Genomic DNA, 18,794 nt, shown 5'->3' with positions numbered 1-18,794 from the left:
TGGCTGTGATGCACAATATTTCCCCTCGGAATCCCATAAGAATAAGAAAACGTAGCAAGAAATGATGCCTTAACGACGCCCTCCAATCTGTTTTCGAGCCTTCGTTCCATCCATGGTTTTCTGAAAGGGCTTGTTTCACCTCGATAACCCATCTTTGAAACCAAGTTGGCGTCTCTAACCTCAGGAGTTGGCTGTTCTAATCGGGAGAATATACATAATACTGGAAATGTAGCACAACATGACAGCCTTCTGGGTTATAGAGGAGTCCCGTGTGAGTACATATATAGTCTTTGTATACTATAAGGCCTTACTCTGATGGTCATCTCAGCCGCAACTCACTTCAGACATCACAAGGATACCAGTCAGCCAACGAGCATTTGTGTTCATCCATCAGCTGATTACTAGTATGTTCATCCAGGCCAATGATTGGGTACAAATTTCATAAGAAGAGTTGCCAGTCATTTACCCTTGTAATAGGACTTCGCAGGGTCATTCCCATCTTGGCAAAATATCTTTTCTACCCACAGGATAGAGGATAACTTGCTGATTGGTGACCACTATGACTCCCACCTATCCCAAGTATTCGGCTATCTCCAACGCTCCCATTGAAGTGAAGGAAGCAGAAGCTCACATGTTTGATCTCTGCTGTCAGAACTTTGAGAAGTGTCGGGGGTGCAGTCTCAGGATAATTAGGGGTCCCAGCGGTTGGACCACCTTCGATAAGCAAGTTATCTCCTATCCTGTAGATGGTGGGTCACTTGCTTAGATAGGAATAACCCTTTAGGTTCCATTATGGCATGCAGCAGCATATTGTAGGAGAGAAAATGGATAGTTGGTGTGCTCAGCCGTTTCCATAACTACTTTAAGGGCCTTTTATACACCAAATGATCGTTCAGATTCCCCCGATCCAGCAAGAATCTGAACGATTATTTTTATACTTTGTCGTTTGGAATGACGACCTGTTGGGCATCTCCAGTGTAAAAGATTATCCATAGATAAGATCCCATAGGTAAGAATCTCACCCTCAGAAATTGATTGCACATCTTGTGGCCATAAATATCTAATGTGGATAAGGCTACACGCACCTGTCTGTGAAAGTCACACAAGTTGTTTTGCATTGCGAGTTGCACAAAACTTGCCAGAACTCCATTCTTTTCTCTTTAGGAAGAGCACCTAGATGGTGAGTGAGGTGACTTAAAAGGCCTTTCATGCTCCTCTGGGTAATATGCAAATAAGGGAGATGGAATAATACCTCCACAGTGCCACTTATTGGAAGGCAGCATTCCTTCAAGCCAAAGTTAGACTCTTTATACAAGCCTTGTAGCAATGATTGGGAATGAAAAGCAAAGACAGATTCCATGTACAGACAGCTGTTTCAGGGTATTTGCCCTTCATCAGTGTACAGTCACTCACCGTTTAGGTGCTCTCCCTAAGGAGAAAAGCTGGCGTTTCTGACCCCCGTCCCAAGTCTTTCACTAGCAAAGTCAGATTCTTACTCTACACTCATGAAGGGCAAATACCCTGAAACAGCTGTCTGTACATGGCTTTGCTTTTAATTCCCAGTCATTGTTATAAGGCTTGTATAAAGAGTCTAACTTTGGCTTGAAGGAATGTTGCCTTCCAATAGGTGGCACTGTGGAGGTATTATTCCATCTCCTTTATTTGAATGGAGTCAAACACATAAGCAATGTTTTCCCTCACAGTAGAAAAAATCCTTGCATGTTTTTGTCACGTTTCTCAAAATGCATCGCCCATTGATTTCAATGGAATCATAAAATATCCCATGGCACTCTCATCCCGTGAGATATGAGGTCTCTCATTGAAATCAATGCATGAAACATGAGCGATGGGATCTAAATTTCACAGAGGCGAGGCGGTTTCCCCTGAAAAACACCTTACATCCGCGGATACAACGCACGCTGGCAAGTGCGACATCGGGCCGAGTTTCTCAGCCTGACATTCCGCTCACCCGTGTGAATGTAGCCGAACAGCCAAACTGGTTAAACCTCTTAATTCGTTTTATAAGCGGAAAGAGTGACGCTACTAAACTGTTAATATTTATCTCACATTGCGTAACGTTGTGGTTTGCATATAGTTGACAGTTTTGATATGGAAATTGATAAGGAACTTAGACTAAATGTCATATTAGTATGTTCAGTAGTGCTACAAGACTAAATCGGTTACTAACATTTTTTTTTTTCCTCAAAGTTCTAATGTTTTACAAACTGTTCTGATAATGCAAATGAAAGATTGTGTTGTTTAACGGACACTAACGGCATTACCCTGCATGTAAAATTCATAGCTGAGGCTTGGGTAATCAATATAATATCAATATTTAGTATTAAGCCTATAAGCAAACATAGAGTTGTATGCCAGCCCAGACAAAAAAAAGGCTGCATTCCCCAATTACAGCAATAGAAAACAAAAAGGGGCTTTAGTTGTAAAATGCTATAAAAACTATTTCAATGCATGCAAAATAAGTCCATGTGATTCTTCTAGTGGATGGAGATGATGGGTGTAGGCTAGCTGTTGTGGCGCCTCCACACGAAGAGGGCAGGATCTCTTTTTTTCCCCTGTCTCTTTGTAGCACACCTTCAAAAGCAGCAAAGACATGGAGCACATTATACAGGACTAATGAGCAGTTTAGATGTGATTTCAGTAGCTCTGAAACCATAAACACTTAGGCATTGCTGCAGCTAATAGTGAGTCTCTCTGCCTCCCCATTGTCTAACCCCACTTCCCACTGTCTTTTACATAGATTTCTATGGGCAGCATGGGAGTGCAACAAGCAAAACTCACGCTTCCTGTAATCTCTTTTAGCATCGTTACTGCTGGAGATGAATTTCACATGACAGCCGACTTTTTTTTTTCCAGCACAAAAACATAATTTTAGGTAGATATAGTGAATTGACCATTTGCTAGCTATCATATTGTCTATCCTGTAAGCAGAACAGCAGAACATTGTCCACAGCATCACATTCTACTAGCCCGCCTTTTTCCAGTGCGTCTTGGTGCCATCTCTTACCCCGGCTGTCTAAATAATGCAGAAGAAAACTTAATTCATCAGACTAGGCCACCACCCGCCATTGCGTCATGGTCCAGTTCTGAGGCTCTCTCGCTCATCCAATGCACTTTCAGCAGTGATCGCATGGCACTCCTACTGGTCTGAGTCACCAGTCCCTCTGACTGGTCTGAAGCTGCGCAGCCCCATATACAACAAGCTGTGTGTTCTGATACGGTCATAGCCAGCATTATAATTTCAGCAGTTTGTGCTACAGTAGCTTTTCTGTGAGATTGGACCATACAGCCAATGACCTTAGGCGTCCATTACCCTGTTGCTACTTGTCCTTCCAGGGACCACTTTTGGTTGGCACCAACCACTGCATACTGTGAACACCCAACAAGACCTGCTGTCTTTGAGATGCTCTCACCTAGTCATCTCATCACTACAGTACAGTCCTTGGCAAAGACATAACATCCTTGCGTTTGTCCATTTCTCCTGCTTCAAAGACAACCGTTGAAGAACTGACTGTTCACTTCCTGCCACTTTTCCACGCAACGAGAATCAAACGAATCTCGTTTGCCTGAGCGAATGAGCCGGTGACGTTATCGGCAGCTCGTTCACGCTTGGACATCGTGTTTAGACAACACGGTTCTTGTTGGGCGCCCTATAGGCGCTGGTATGTATGCCGCCTGAAACTGAGCGACGAATGTTCAGTTTCGCTCTTTGAGCGATTTTCTGAATGATATCGGTCAGTCTAAACGCAACTTAATATGTCCCATATCTTGTTAGGTGTCATTGTCTTGAGATAGTCAATGTTTACTTCACCTGTTAAAGATTTTAATGTTCTGGCTATTGGGAGTGTATAGATGTAATTGTATAAGGTTCAAGTCACTATCTGAAAATGTGGGAAGAAACCGTTTGTTGAGGATTAACCCTTTCCAATCCAATTTGTATCCTGGTTTTCCTAGGGGGCTTAATCTTTTTCTGCCGTTATACAACAGCGCTATCTGCTGGCTAAAGCCAGTACTGCATGAGGTGACACAGTGGATAGGCTCCAACAGCAGAGAGGCTGGCAATATACAGTAAGAGAACCCCGACGGACGTCTTCCAACATCGGAGCTGTACAGCCTTAAATAAGTGTTGTCAGACAGTGGATTGGAAAGGGTTAATATCTTAATCCAATCCTATTGATTTCTATGATGTACAAAACCATGAAGGGAAAACCTGTCTAATAGTACATGTAGCCATTTACACACTTTCCCAAAACTCATCCCTCTCCATTCCTGTTCCTGCCCACCCTATATTAGGCATCCATACCCTAAGGTGGTTGCCTAAGCAGTTGGTCTCATTAGCCATTGTGTGTATTCCTGGTTCGGACCATTGTCTAGTTATTGACCATTCTGACTTCTGGGCTCCCTGACCTCGGCTCTGTATTTTCGACAGTGCATATGGGAAAAAAATTGCAGCATAGACCATTCTGGTCCAATTTTCCGGATGAGACTAGCTCATGCAAAGTCAATACATCTGTGAAAATCTGTGCTGTTTTTGCATCCGACTTTTGCGCACCCAACGCAGGCACGCCGGGGTGAGTAAGCCCTTCATCGGGGAATTGTTTCTTTACATTGTGAAACCCCAAAAGATTTTCCAGCTCTGGATCGCCGTATGTGAGCCGGTCTCCGATTCTAAATGTCGTGCTTGGAATGACTCGCGATCCAGCAAACATTGGGTCAAGGGTTTTGCATTTACAAAAGCATAAAAGGGCAATTGGATTGGAAAATAAAGAGGATTTGAATGATCTTTCCAGGCCGCCACGACTTTCCCGTCAAATGCACTATTGATGATGATGATTTAAAGGTTCATTATGGAGAAAATGGCTTCAGGAAGTTTCCTTGCAAGAAAGTCATTAAGTTACAGCGACATCAAAGCAATGTGCCATTGTGCCATTGTAATGTTTAAATTGAACTGGTTGCTGGCAAAGTAGTTTTCTCGAACAGCTTAGTTTATCATATTAGTGTGACACTGAGCCTCCATCTTTTGTTGGATGAACCCTGCGTAAAAAAAAAAAAGTTTATACGACTTGACAAAAAAAAATGAAACTGTGTTTAATATTTTTGCAATAATGAAAGCGTGAAACATCAAGCAAAATTGCATGCTACCAAGACTGGGTTCCCATGGCACGGAAATCTTGTGGTTTGGTCGCACCGAAAAACCACGAGGTTTTCGCAGGATAAGCGCAGCTTGCCGCGGGTTTTGGAGCAATTTCGCCGCCGACATTCTGGTGCGGCTTTCTCTCCCCATAGAGAGGAGAGAGGTCGCAGTGGGAAAAAAAAAGAAGAAATTACATGCTGCGGCTTTAAATTCTGCGCGGCATTGCTGGTTCCGCTCAGCTTAGCCGCTACGGATTGGCCGTCCGTTTGCAAAATCTCATCCACATGGCTGGCTTAACCCGGGTTAAAAAGACGCAGGCGGAATCGTCGCACAGAATTTCCGCGGTAATCCCGTCCCGTGTGAGCCCAGCCTGAACCTTAGAAATCTTTTTTGAGATCTTGTTTGCAAACAAAGGGCAGACTTGTGTGTCTTGTTTCTATGGATGTTTCAAACCGCTTACAAACAGTCTGCACGCCCACGGCCGGGTCGTATTCCGGATTCCTGCACCAGAATCCAACCTTGTGCCCCAGCAGCGACCCTGGCATGCCTGTCATTTTTTTCTCTTCCTCTATTTTCCGAATGTGCCGGCCGTCGCACATGCGCAGTACAGAGTTACCTGCGCTGACATGGATCCTGCAAACGTTCGTCGGTGCTCACTGCAGAAGGGTCGCGGGACAGACGGCTTCCATTCACTTCAATGGAAGCTGTCCATGCGTGGCCCGCATTAGAATAGATCATGCTGCGATTTCTCTCCCCCCCCTTCTTAGCATGCTATGGCAGGTATTTTCTGCGGACGCCGGCCTCGGATTCCGCACTGCAAATACGGCCGTGTGCATTGGGCCTTATAGTTAGCTGTCCGTTATTATTCTGATTTTGGAACAGAAAAACTGAAATAAACTGATCCTTTTTTTTTACACATTGATTTCAGTGGTTTATAAAGAAAACTTGAAGCAATCGGAAAGCTTTGTTTGCTTCCGTTCCGTTTTTAGTTTATTTTTACCTGTGCAAATAGCGCTACAATCTGCACTATTTGCATACTTGTCATGCCAGGCTTCCGTCAGGGCTCACCTGCTCCTGCAACCACAAGGGGTCGCCGCTGTGCTCCTACTCCTCCCTCCGCTTGCTGCCTGAGATCTGCCCATAGGGTTGTGCTTGCTTCTGCCCGATCTCTTTAAGAGCCAGTGCGCACTCCCATAACTCATCCCCCTTTTTTCCTGTTCCTGCCCACCCTATATTAGGCATCCATACCCTAAGATGGTTGCCTAAGCAATTGGTCGCATTAGCCATTGTGACAAAGCCTTTGTAAGACTTCCAGATGCCATAAGAACCCATTGGTACCATAGAATCACATTGTGGAATGCCGATCGTTGATGAGAGGAGCCCCCTCCCCATGTAATTTGCTTACATGCTGCAGTTGCTATTGATTATGGCATGTACGGGGTTAACATTTGAGGTGTCTCTGCTCCTGGCTGTTACAGTCAGTAGTCAGCCAAGCCTTAAAAAGATGTGCGTGCAGGTATAAACTCCATTAGTGATGCAAATAAAAAGGCGCATTGCAGGGTCTAATGGGTTAATGTCATGTAGCCTAGCAGTCGTGTTCACTGGGTAATATGTGGTGTTTTGTGTTTGCAGGGTCTCACTTTTCTATAGTCCTACTGTAACTTGCAGTATTCTTCAGGATTAGCAAACCGGAAAAACTGACTTTCTTGCTTTTTACATTCCTGGCCTGAGGAGGAAATTTCATCCTGACTACCGGCTTCGGCAAGAACCACCTACTTGACTTGTACTTGCATCAGATAATGGATCTTTGGTGACCAGCTTTATAAAGAATTGTATTCGTTTGGGGTCTTTGGTACTTTTTCTCCCAAAATGTAATGCCTATAGTTAAATGGCAATCTTTGGAATGGGGTCATACACATGGGCAATTTTTTTCCCCCCACATTGTGGCGTGGGAAACCATCTCGGCATGTGCCATCTTTGGGCATCGCCTTGGAACACTTTGCATCGCCCATTGTTTTCAATTGGGCCGGCACAGGGAGGTGCACACAAATGCGATGCGAGGTTTACCCATTGAATGGGAAACACTCCTTAAAGCAGCGATGGAGGATCGCTACTTCCCTGGAGTGTTGTAAGGCGGTGTTAACACCTCGGGTATATCGCATGTTGGCGAACGTGATATCTGGCCAAGTTTCACGACCCAATATCGCACACGCCCATTTGAAATTATCCTTGCTGGGCAGTAGACTCAGGGTTTCGTAATAAGGAACACTGCATATGTTTAGTTAGAGGCCAGCTGGTCTAGGATTTATTTTGATTTTCGATGATGGAGCAGGGGTCAAATGTTCTTAGACTAGCACTTCATACGGCGGCCAAAATAAAGTTTGCATCAGATTAAGTGCATCACTTAAGCCTCTTGATACATTTATCACGTTTGCCAGACTGAAATCTACACTAGTTCGGAGTTGGCGTAGGTTTCAGACATGATCTACGCCAGTTTCTGGTGTAAATAATAGTAATTTATATTGTGTAATATTATAAAGATGTGTTTCTAGAAGGTGAATTGAACCTTGACAAATCTTATCCATGTTTAGGAGCCGGCTCAGAAAAGCTGGCTAGGAGCCGGCGAGTTTTCTAAAATATACTTGTCCGATGAGAGTAGAGATAACTGGCAAAGTCTGAAGCAAAATCAGTATTTGTGTTGCCAGATTTTCTTTGAGACACACATCAGCCATAATATTAAAACGACCGATGGGTGCAGTGAATAACATTGATTATTGTGAGACAATGGAACCTGTCAAGATGTCTGATACATTAGGCAGCAAGTGAACAGTCAGTTCTGGAACTTGTGTCTTAAGGCCCATTTACACGCAAAAACAATCTTTCAAACTATTGAAAGTTTTAGTGATCATTTTTAATATAGTGTTAATGGACAGTAATGTCCATTAACACTTTATCATCTTCATTTGCATGTAAAAGGGCCTCCAGTAGCTGTTTGCTGAGCCCAGCATTGTGGGTGAATAATTCATGGTGTTAAGTAGATGAATACCCATCAAAAGTGATTCAAGGAAGAACCACCAGTTAAATCTGCATCGGGGTCATAGATGCCCAAGACTCATTGATGCGTGTGGAAAGTGAATGCTAGCCACTCTGGTCCCGTCACACCGAAGGGCTACCTTGCACAAATTGTTAAACAGATTTAATGCTAGCTGTGATAAAAAGGTATCAGAAGACACTCACCAGCGTGCGACTGCACAGGAAGCTGTGATGCAGACCCCTGGTGCTGACCCCTGTCCACTATCAAAAGCGCCACCTAGAATGGGCATGTGAATATCAGAACTGTAGCATGGAGCAGTAAAAGAAGCCAGGACTGAGGATTCAGGTTGTCTTTTACATGTGGAGTGTGTGCTCTGCCAACCTGAGGAAGGGGTGGCACTAGCATGTATAGTGGGGAAAAGGTGAGCTGGCGTAAGCAGTGTGATGCTGCAGACAATGTTCTGTTGGGCTAACACTGCACCCTTGTGTTTTATGTGGATGTTATTTTTGACACATACCACCTGCCCGAACATTGTTACAGGGGCACTTCTCGGCAGGATAATGTGCACTGCCACACTTCAAAAATTTTCAAAAATGATTTGAGGAGATAACGAGATATCGGTGTGTTCATTTGCCATCCAAATTCGCCAGATCTCAATCTAATTGAGCGTCTGTGGAATGTGCCAGAAAAGCAAGTCCGATCTGGAGAAGTCCCACCTCTCAGCTTACATGAATAATTAAAAGATCTGCTGCTAATGTCTTGCGAGATGCATCAGGACACCTTTAGAGGTCTTATGGAGTCCATGCCTTTACTCATCAGAGCACAAGGGGGAATAACACAGTAATGGATTTTAATGTAAAGGTTGATCGTTGTATATTGGGATAACGCTGCCTTTATAGGTCGTCCTCATGGTAGCCATAACACAAGCAATGTGTGTAAAGTAGCCTATATGCAGTGCTTGCCTCGCCTTCTGTAGCAGTCATGGCTATATAGTACTTAAGAACAGCAGTTGTGTCCCCCACCCCCATAGGCAACACTTCGCCCTCAACTATTGACGGTTATATCTCTGCTACCCACTCTACAACTTCTTGATACTAATTCTAGCCATAATTGTCAAGATTTTCCATCCACCTCTCTGATTTCTGAGCGTTCAGATTTTTTTCTTTTGCAGTTCGAAGCCTTGGAGAGGAACATACTTAAATACATATTTCTCATAACGCAAATAGCAGAAAGTCAATCCTATTGTTGGAAATGTGTTTGCATTGCCCTAAGTGCATTTTTTTGGGTGGGGGGATAGCAGAATAAGCACTGAACCTGATTACCAAAGTCGGGGAGGTCTTCTTCCGACTGATCCTTTTGATTGCCATACACATACTGCTTCTTAAGACCCTTTTGACAGTCATCCTTACATTTATGGCTGCTTTCATGTGGCCATACAGGCTGTACACTTGTGTGGCCAGCTGCTATGTCCCCAGACTCCTTTCAAAGGCATGCATGCTTGGCCAATCAGAACTTGCCCGGTTTAATGTCAACGGGGAGAGGAAGATAAGCAGGCATGTTGAAATACTAGTCATTCAGGCTTGTCCCATACACCATTTGTCAGAACCAGCGAGCGTTTTCAAATGTTTAGAGCAACATACCGTATATGGTGGATTAGAAATGTTAAATTGTCCACAGCTCTTAACAGAATTGTCAACAAATACTGGACTTTTTAGCAACACTGATTGCAATGCAAACTTTCAAGACCGCTAGGTCTTTGTCAGTCGTGGTGCTAGAATGGATCTAACAGGTCGTGTGTTTATACACCAAAGTTCCCCTATAAATTACATTTTATGTTCTAGATTCGGGAGTCATAAAAGGTGGAATGTTGGTTTCAGGTTTCTGTCGCCTTCCCTTTGGTATAATTTAGGCCCTTGATCATGAAGGTCCAGGGTCCGCTAGAGCAGTGTCAAATGACAACCAAACATGCTAGCTCTTTTCAAAAATGATCATTTTTTTTTACTTTTTTCACAAAAAGCATTGTATTCTCTTCTGTGCCCCCACAGTTATTTGCATTCATGACTGTAATAGCCAAGAATATAGTTTAGAGTGAGGCGGGTGGAAACTATGAAGTGTTGAGTACTTCTGGTTTGGAGGGAAAGAAACAATAGAAAAGGTAATCTAAAAGCGATAGCGCTCATTTTGCCCTCTTATAAATCTACTTTTCGTATTCTTTTTAACTACACGAAGATTTCTTAGCGATAAGCTTGGCCCTAGGCAAGACTCTTAAGTAGAGCGCTCCTTGTCTCCCCGCAGCGTGCGGTGCAGTAGCATCAGCCAGGGTAATTTCAGTGCGCTTTATTGTTTTTTGGGTATTTTCTAACTCTCCGTAGGACGTGTTAACATCTGGAGTTACCAGATCAAAGAGAGGTACCACTTTTATAGAAGATCGTGTTGGTCAGCTAAATGCCGCCTCGGTGTTACCGAATAAATGAAGGGGCTCTAGGTGGCTGCGGTCATTAACTGGAGTGGCCTATAGCAGACGTTCATTCATGTATTCGTCAAATGAAACTGAAAAAGGTGAAAGGGAAAATATATATAGATAGTATCTTATTGGGAGGTACATTAATTGTTAGTTAATTCTTTAGAAGGGTGGTATACAAAAACTTAAAAAAAAAAAAATTGTATATGCTGCAACCATGACTCACGGACGTTAAAGAAATACATCGCCATTTGGCCAGCTGCACACGGGAATATTTGCATTGCATAATCCGGAGCTGGCGCCCACCTCCGGATTCCAAAACAAATACTGCCCATAACATGCTATTGAAAAGCATTTTGACATTGCGGAAAGGTCGCAGATTCCGTGTCATTGACTAGCGACGGCGTGGGAAAATCTGTACTGCGCATGTCCGACGGCTCGCTGTGCAGACCATCCGCAGTGCAGAATAGTAGGAGAAGGCAGGTACGTGCGGATGCCGGCTGGGCAGCGGGTCGGATTCCTCTCCCGCATCCAAAATCCGACTTTGTCGTGTGCAGCCGGCTTTAGATGGATGCCTCTAAAGCTGTCTTTCATATTGCATTAATGGCTTCTGTTAAACATATATGCAGGGGAGCACTCCCAAATTGGGCATTCATCAAAGCCGCCATTAAATGTGTAACTCTTCACTGAATTCTACCGTATGATGGCATTCTAATAAAAAAAAAATGTATCTGTTAAGTGAATGCCATTGCATGCCTAAGCAGTGGAGATGTGATTTCTGTAGCTGAAACACCGTAAATAATGACTTACTATTAGGCAACATTCACATCTGCGATAGAATTCCATATTCCTGCTCCATTATGGGAGCAGGGAAACTGAATCCCCTGAAGGAATGGATCCATCCCGTAACATAGTATGTAAGATTGAAACCAAACTGTGCCAAATGGACCTTGTTGACTATAATGGGGTCCGTTTAGCTCCTACAGCGGTTCAGCCTTTTCGCCGAATGTAAAAGTTCTGCATGCGCAATTCTTTTGTCTGTAATTTCATGCGATGGAGGCTCTGATCGAAACTTCCAACGCAGATATGAACAGAGCTTTAGCTTGCAGGCGGCGTCTCCTTCCTTCCAGTCTCCTGTCAATCATTTGACAACAGGCAGTGGACAGCAAGCTAGGAGGAAGGGAAACCGCTAGTGGCCAATAGTTTAGAGGGGGAGTTTTAACACAAAAACTAAATTTCAAATGCAGTCAAATAACAGTTGTTTGAAAAGTTAGTGATGATTTAAAGGGCCCAGCTAAGATAAGATGTATCTGTTTCCAGCAGCACCATCAGAGTACAGTTCTGCACATAAATGCACATTTTTATTTTTTTTTTACCATTGTTATCTAGAGAAAACGGTTTTCTGCTGTAGACCTCAATGTCTGTTGTTTTGTCATCTTCAGTGTTGTAACCGATCTTATAACAGTTGCTTCAAAGGTATGACCTCCGTTTTTTTCCTCTTGTCTTGATTTTGTAACCGTAATTCCTTGTTGAAATGTTGTCTGTCCAGTTTTATCCATTTCAAAAGTTTTGTGTGTTCTTGTTTTCCATACGTGTACAAGACTAAACAACTAACGCATGTTTCATGTGTGCAATGGCAACTCAGCCCAAAGATCCCAATTCCTATGTTATGTTTTCAGTTTTGGTGTTCATCCTTGTTGACTGGAAGTAAGTAGCCAGTTGAGGTGAGAGGCCAGCTGGAATGCCTAACCAGAGGTCCCTTCCTCCGTAGGAACTCATGTAGCTCACAACTTCAAAATATTTAAAAATTATTTTTTTGCCGTATTTTATTGTCTTTTCTAAGCCTCACATTTGGACGGTTCAGAGCCTTGACTTGGTGCATCCCCGTTTTAGCGCTTACGGAATGGTGGAACGTTTGAGCCTAAACTATTATAACAAACTTCATCTTAAGGGCTCCTTCACAGGAGCATCTGTGCCTTCCTCCGCGCAGCCCTTCCGTGCACTAAATGAGGTTTTTGGGGTGTATCTGCCTATTTCACTGCACTCTTCCTGCCCATGGCGCATACTCCGAGCAAACAAAACAATCCACTTGCAATTAAAGCTAATTGAGGCCGGACTCACGTGGCCATAAGCAGAATCCAGCTGTGCCCCTGCGTACGGCCGCGTAATGTACTGCGCATGACTGCGTACTCACACAGTCAGTCGTACACAGTACACCTTTTTTTTGTTAGTTTTGTTTATATTTCCCGCGCCATCACTTAGCGATGACGCAATTACCTTCGTAATGTAATTGCATATGGGCTGCTGGTTTATCCATGACCATAGAGAACAATGGGCTCTATGTTGCGGATATCCGCGGTAAAATAGAACATGCTGCTTTCTATTTTCCGCGAACGGAATATAGAGTTCCGACCTGCAAATGTGAGCGGCACTGCGTAATCCAGTGCACTTGGTGGATCAGCGGATCAGACTCTCATGGAATCTGCAACCTCTATCCAAGTGAGACCGACCGCAGTCTGACTTCAGATATGTTCTTTTTCCAGCGGAATTATGCAGTATATTAAGGCATCTCCTTGCATGTTGCGCCCCCTCAACTCTCCCCCCGCCCCCATTAAACAAACCCATTAAAATCAATGGGTTCTATTCTCTGCGTATTGCACTTGTATATTTTACGTGCATATATAGGCCTGCATGAAGGAGCATGAGCCTCTAAGGTATATATTGTAGGATAGGTTTACATATATAATTAATATAAATCTAATTAAGGAGTCACAATCAAAAGTTTGTGCGAGTGCGTGCCAGAGGTCATGCAGACCACATCCGTCATGGAGCAGAAGGATTAGACAGCACATCCAGCTGATCTGCTAGAGTCTTGCCATGACAGATACCGCTACATATAACATGATATAGGCGGAACCCTTCCTATAAGGGCCTTTCTGGTAACCGTACTTGATTTTCCGATTATGCACGAGCAATATTCTGTCCTGAAGGAACATTCCCCATGTCGAAAAATATTGCGCCGTCCCACAACAGTCCTTACGCCGAGGCCACATGGAAAAACCAATCGGCTGCATTTTCCGTACATTTTGTCCTTCGAACAGTAACATGATTTTTGTGTGTTTTCCGAATGTGATCGTCTTTATTTGCATAGCGGTGCTCGTCTCTGGGTTTCACGACAATCGTATGGCTCTGCCGCGCTTATTCCTGCGGGTATACGACTGCATCTAAATAACAGCGGAGATAAAATACTGCCGAATGCTAATTGAAGCCCATTGAAATATCTCGAATCTGGGATGTAAATGAACTTGCACTGCAGCCTTAATTATTTTGAAACCCATTTTTCAAGCATTAGTGGAGGACATATGACAGCATTTAGGGAGGAAAAAAAAGATGAAAACCTAGCTTAATATTTGGCGTAATGAGGTTATTACCTAATTGGATTTTTCAAAGCTAGGATGTATGCCAAGGCAATGTTTACAGAGAAGACGCCGCAGCTTGAGGAACTGAAGAGTAAATGTGTGCAGGCAAGATCAGGACTGGGATGGCTAGAATAGATTTAGATTCTCCTCTTTTGATGCATCCCAGCATTTGACGGCCTTCTAAGAAAATGAAAATCCACCATACGGAATATCGTACTTGGGGCCTCGCATCCTGAACTATGGCTGAATAGTCTCTGCCTGATAAATAAAAGGGGATTTCTCAAATTTTTTGTTTGATTTAGTAAGAAAAATTATGAATAGTTAAGCAAATAATTCATAACCATGACCTTCTTATAATCTCTATCGCATATGGGTTGTGTTATCTCAGGCCTTGCAGCGGGTATTTTTTTTGACTATACCCTGTAGATGTGAAATGTATGCTGCAAGGAAGAACCTAACACGGGCCTATTATTGGGCCCGAGCTTTGCTCCGAATGCTCATTTTGCCCTTTAATCTGGCCATGCAAAGAGATAAGTCAATGGCGTTTTGCCCTTGAATATGGCCATACTAGGGGATCAGCCAATGACATTTTGCCTTTTCATCTGGCCATGCAAAGGAGGACCAAGCAACAATGTTTTGCTCTTCCATCTGGCCATGCAAAGGGGGACCAACCAACGACATTTTGCCCTTCCATCTGGCCATGCAAAGGGGGATCAACCAACGACATTTTGCCTTTCCATCTGGCCGTGCAAAGGGGGACCAACCAACGACATTTTGCCCTTCCATCTGGTCATGAAAGGGACCAACCAACGACATTTTGCCTTTCCATCTGGCTGTGCAAAGGGGGACCAACCAATGACATTCTGCCTTTCCATCTGGCCGTGCAAAGTGGGACCAACCAACGACATTTTGCCCTTCCATCTGGCCATGCAAAGGGGGACCAACCAGCGACATTTTGCCCTTCCATCTGGCCATGCAAAGGGGGACCAACCAGCGACATTTTGCCCTTCCATCTGGTCATGCAAGGGACCAACCAAAGACATTTTGCCTTTCCATCTGGCCGTGCAAAGGGGGACCAACCAACGACATTTTGCCCTTCCATCTGATCATGAAAGGGACCAACCAACGACATTTTGCCTTTCCATCTGGCCGTGCAAAGGGGGACCAACCAGTGACATTTTACCTTTCCATCTGGCCATGCAAAGGGGGACCAACCAACGACATTTTGCCCTTCCATCTGGTCATGCTAGGGATCAACCAACGACATTTTGCCTTTCCATCTGGCCATGCTAGGGGACCAACCAACAATGTTTTGCCCCTCTATCTGGCCGTGCAAAGGGGGACCAACCAACGACATTTTACCCCTCAAATTGGCCATGCTAAGGGACCAACTAGTGATTAGCCAAGGAACAAGCAAACACTTGTTCATCAACTGATCAACTCATTTATGCGAGCATTAAAATGCTTGCTTCTCGACTGCAAATTTACTTGTGTAAACATGGGCGCTTGCAGCAGATTACTGACCGCTATATGGGGATGAACAATCTGTCATCCCCATAGAGCAGATAATCTGCCCTTGTACACCTAGGTAACGAACACTGACCGGCATATTAATTATCCATCATTGGTTGATTATCTGCCCATGTAGAAGGACCCGTAGTCAAGTTGTCAACATTTTATAGTCATCTTGCACTAGAATGTTGTCTTCCATAGGGATTATAGTAATAGGTAATGCAATAGTCTGATCATCTAGGAGCTCCTATTAGTTTTACTAAGGCCAACATATTAGACAAGCAATTTTTAAGAATCTTCTATTTTAGACTATAGCCAAGTTGAGACGTATGCCAGTTGTAATGGGAAGTGGATAAGGAGACCTCCTCAATATTGTAGAAATGTTTCTGCAGGACTATTATCACTTTTTACTGGTAGACCATGGAAGAATTAGTCGCCCATAGTGCTGCGTTTCATGTCCGTGATGCCCCTACAAGTAACCGTTCTCTTCATTTCCTTCTATGTTCTCCAGCATGGTCTGTCAGAGGAAGAGCAGTGAGTGAAGAGATCCTGTTCACCTTTTACATTTCAGCTTGTTCAGGATGTTGAAGTTCCATGTGATTAGAACCTTACGTCACCGAGGGAAAGAAAATCATTGCAAACCACCACTTCCCAGCATGAGGGCTTGCCAGATGAACCGCCATCTGTCAGAGTTCAGGGCTCGGGTCCGTGTAATATGTGGCAGTCCATGAAAGCTCACCAGAGTTAGTTTAACATACTTTTAACGTAACTTAAGTGACACTTTTTGCATTCGCCCAATTAGACATTCCCTCATTCGAGACTCTCCTCTATTAACCAAAATGGAAAGCTGCTAACCGAGAGCAGCTCTTATCCTGGCAGAGTAGCCTTGGCCATGTGCTATATGACAAGCCATTTGGTATATATTAATATGTCCCCCGTGTAGGCAAGGATTTCAGCTGATGAGACCGCCCTTTTGACTACTTATTTATGAAGTCCTATTGGACAAGAATCCAGGATGTTCTATTCTGTATCTGCACCGCAAGTTGGTGAGTCAATGCAAAGAGACTGAATTTGGATGGGATCCATATCAGAAAGTTACACCCCATCCCAACTGCAATGCTACTCGCTGTACCTTATATGGTGCAGAGTGCTAAGGCAACAGAATGCAGTCCTATGCTCTCACTCACAACCTGAAGGTTGCAGGTTCAATCCCCGCATAGTTCAGGTAGCAGGTTCAAGGTTGACTCAGCCTTCCATCCTTCTGAAGTCAGTAAAATGAGTAGCCAGCTTGCTAGGGGGTAATAGATAAATTACCTGAAAGCACTGTGGAATAAGTTGGCGCTATACAATTAACAAGTCTCTCCCCCACTCCCTACCCTCCAGAATAGTTTTCAATGTTTTATATTCTTGCACTGTAGTTGTGAAAAAGTCACATGGCCAGAATACAAAACAGCACTGAAAGCGGAAAAACAGAGGGGATGCAGTCACATGACTAAAATATCAAGTGCCAAAAAAGAAGGTTCTTTTTGAAAGTAAATTGGACTATTATTATGATTGAATTGCAGATACTTTTTAAAAAACTGGACTACCCCTTTAAATATGTAGTTAACCCTATAATGATTTCTATAAGGTGATAATCTGGTAAATTCAGCTCTACATCTATAGTACCTTATATGTGATTAAAAATACTGTTCAGCTGCATCATTATCTTTTTAGTTTTTTCTTTAATTGCATGTATGATGTAGCTGAGATACATTTCCAGTTTTATAAGAGCTTTTTCTTGATTCAATACCAAAGTAATTGACCTTAAATGAACTCTCATTATATACAGCCCTGCGTTCTTTATTCTGATGTAAATGTGTAAATTAGATTATTGCTGACAATCTACAAATGTTTTATTCTGACATTTCCCTTAGCCGGTCGTAATTTTTTTCTTTTTTTTTTTTTCCTTCTTCAGTAGTCTAAAAACGACATTAGTAATTCAAATAGAGGAGTTAGAAGAACAAGCTCCTTAAAGGGGTGGTCTAGGCTTTCAATGTGAATAATTCTATCCTCCATATAGATCATCCATAGTTTATTGGCGGGGATTCACTGCTTGGGATCCCGGGTAATCGGCTGATCACCTGACCCTTTCTCAGTGCAGCCAGTCTGCACGTGGTCATTGGGGTTGGAGCACGAAGTCTAATAGGCATCTCCACTCCCGTTAACTTGACAGACAACGGTCTTGATTGGAGATAACACTGATTTGCGATTGTGAACCGTTTAAATGCTGTCAGTTATGACAGCAGCATTTAAATTTCTTGACCAATTGATATGTGTCATGAACACTACCAGTTTATTGAAATATTACATTATGAAAACTACTTTTTATGATTTTTTTTGAAAGCAAAGAATTCCCTTTTTGCATCCTTACACGTTTATTTACTAGAGATGAGCGAGCACCCAAATGTTCGAGTCCGCGTTATTAGAGTCGAGCTTTTGGTAAAATTCAAAACCGCGCCTGGGAACAGAGCCTCTGAAGTGTGACAGTAATTACACCAGTGCTGGGGGATACATCTCGGGGCACATGAGGACCAAGTAGGTTTGAAATAAAATATAAATCAGACATTTATTAATCAAAACACTAACTACCACTTGTCCGTGCATGAGTGCGTTACATGCTCTGCCCCTGATCACATGACTGTGACATCATCACAGATCCTATTCTATAGCAACTGAGGCCGCGGGGGCTTGTAGGGGATACATAATTCACTAACTCAAGATGACCTTCGGATGAAGGACCTTTGATTACGTCACCGTCATGTGATTAGGGGCGGAGCATGTAACTCAATGGGGATGATATGGGACAGAGCATAAAGCAGACATTAATCAAAATACTAACTAGCACTTGTCCATGCATGAGTGAGTTACATGCTCCTCTCCTAATCACATGACTCTGACATAATCACAGGCCCTATTTCATAGCAACTGAGGCCGCGGGGTTTGTAGGTGATGCATAACTCACTCGGGATGACGGACCTGTGATGACATCACCATCATGTGATCGAGGGCAGAGCATGCAACTAACTGATTTGGGATAAAGGACCTGTGATGATGTCACCATCATGTGATTAGGGGCGGAGCATGTAACTCACTCCAGATGATCAGGGTTGGAGTAACACATAATCATGACTGATGTCCGGCTAGGTATTCCATAGCAACTGAGGCTGCAGGGGT

The 18,794-nt window shown here is 43.4% G+C and overlaps 1 protein-coding gene across 4 annotated transcripts in view; it reads left to right on the top strand.

Moving 5' to 3' along the window:
- PTBP3 (polypyrimidine tract binding protein 3) overlaps positions 1-18,794 on the top strand; it is a 140,087-nt gene that overhangs the window by 44,652 nt on the left and 76,641 nt on the right. The window contains exon 1 of one of the 4 annotated variants that reach the window (XM_066604435.1): positions 12,102-12,123. The exons of the other annotated variants lie outside the window; for them this stretch is intronic. The gene's annotated coding sequence lies outside the window, so the exon portion shown is untranslated. Of the gene's footprint in view, positions 1-12,101; positions 12,124-18,794 lie in introns of those variants that run through there. 4 annotated transcript variants of the gene reach the window in all.

The sequence above is a fragment of the Eleutherodactylus coqui genome, chromosome 5 (assembly GCF_035609145.1).
Source record: "Eleutherodactylus coqui strain aEleCoq1 chromosome 5, aEleCoq1.hap1, whole genome shotgun sequence".
NCBI lineage: Eukaryota > Metazoa > Chordata > Amphibia > Anura > Eleutherodactylidae > Eleutherodactylus > Eleutherodactylus coqui.
Note: the sequence above shows the minus strand (reverse complement) of the source record. Positions and strands in the feature narration are given on the sequence as shown.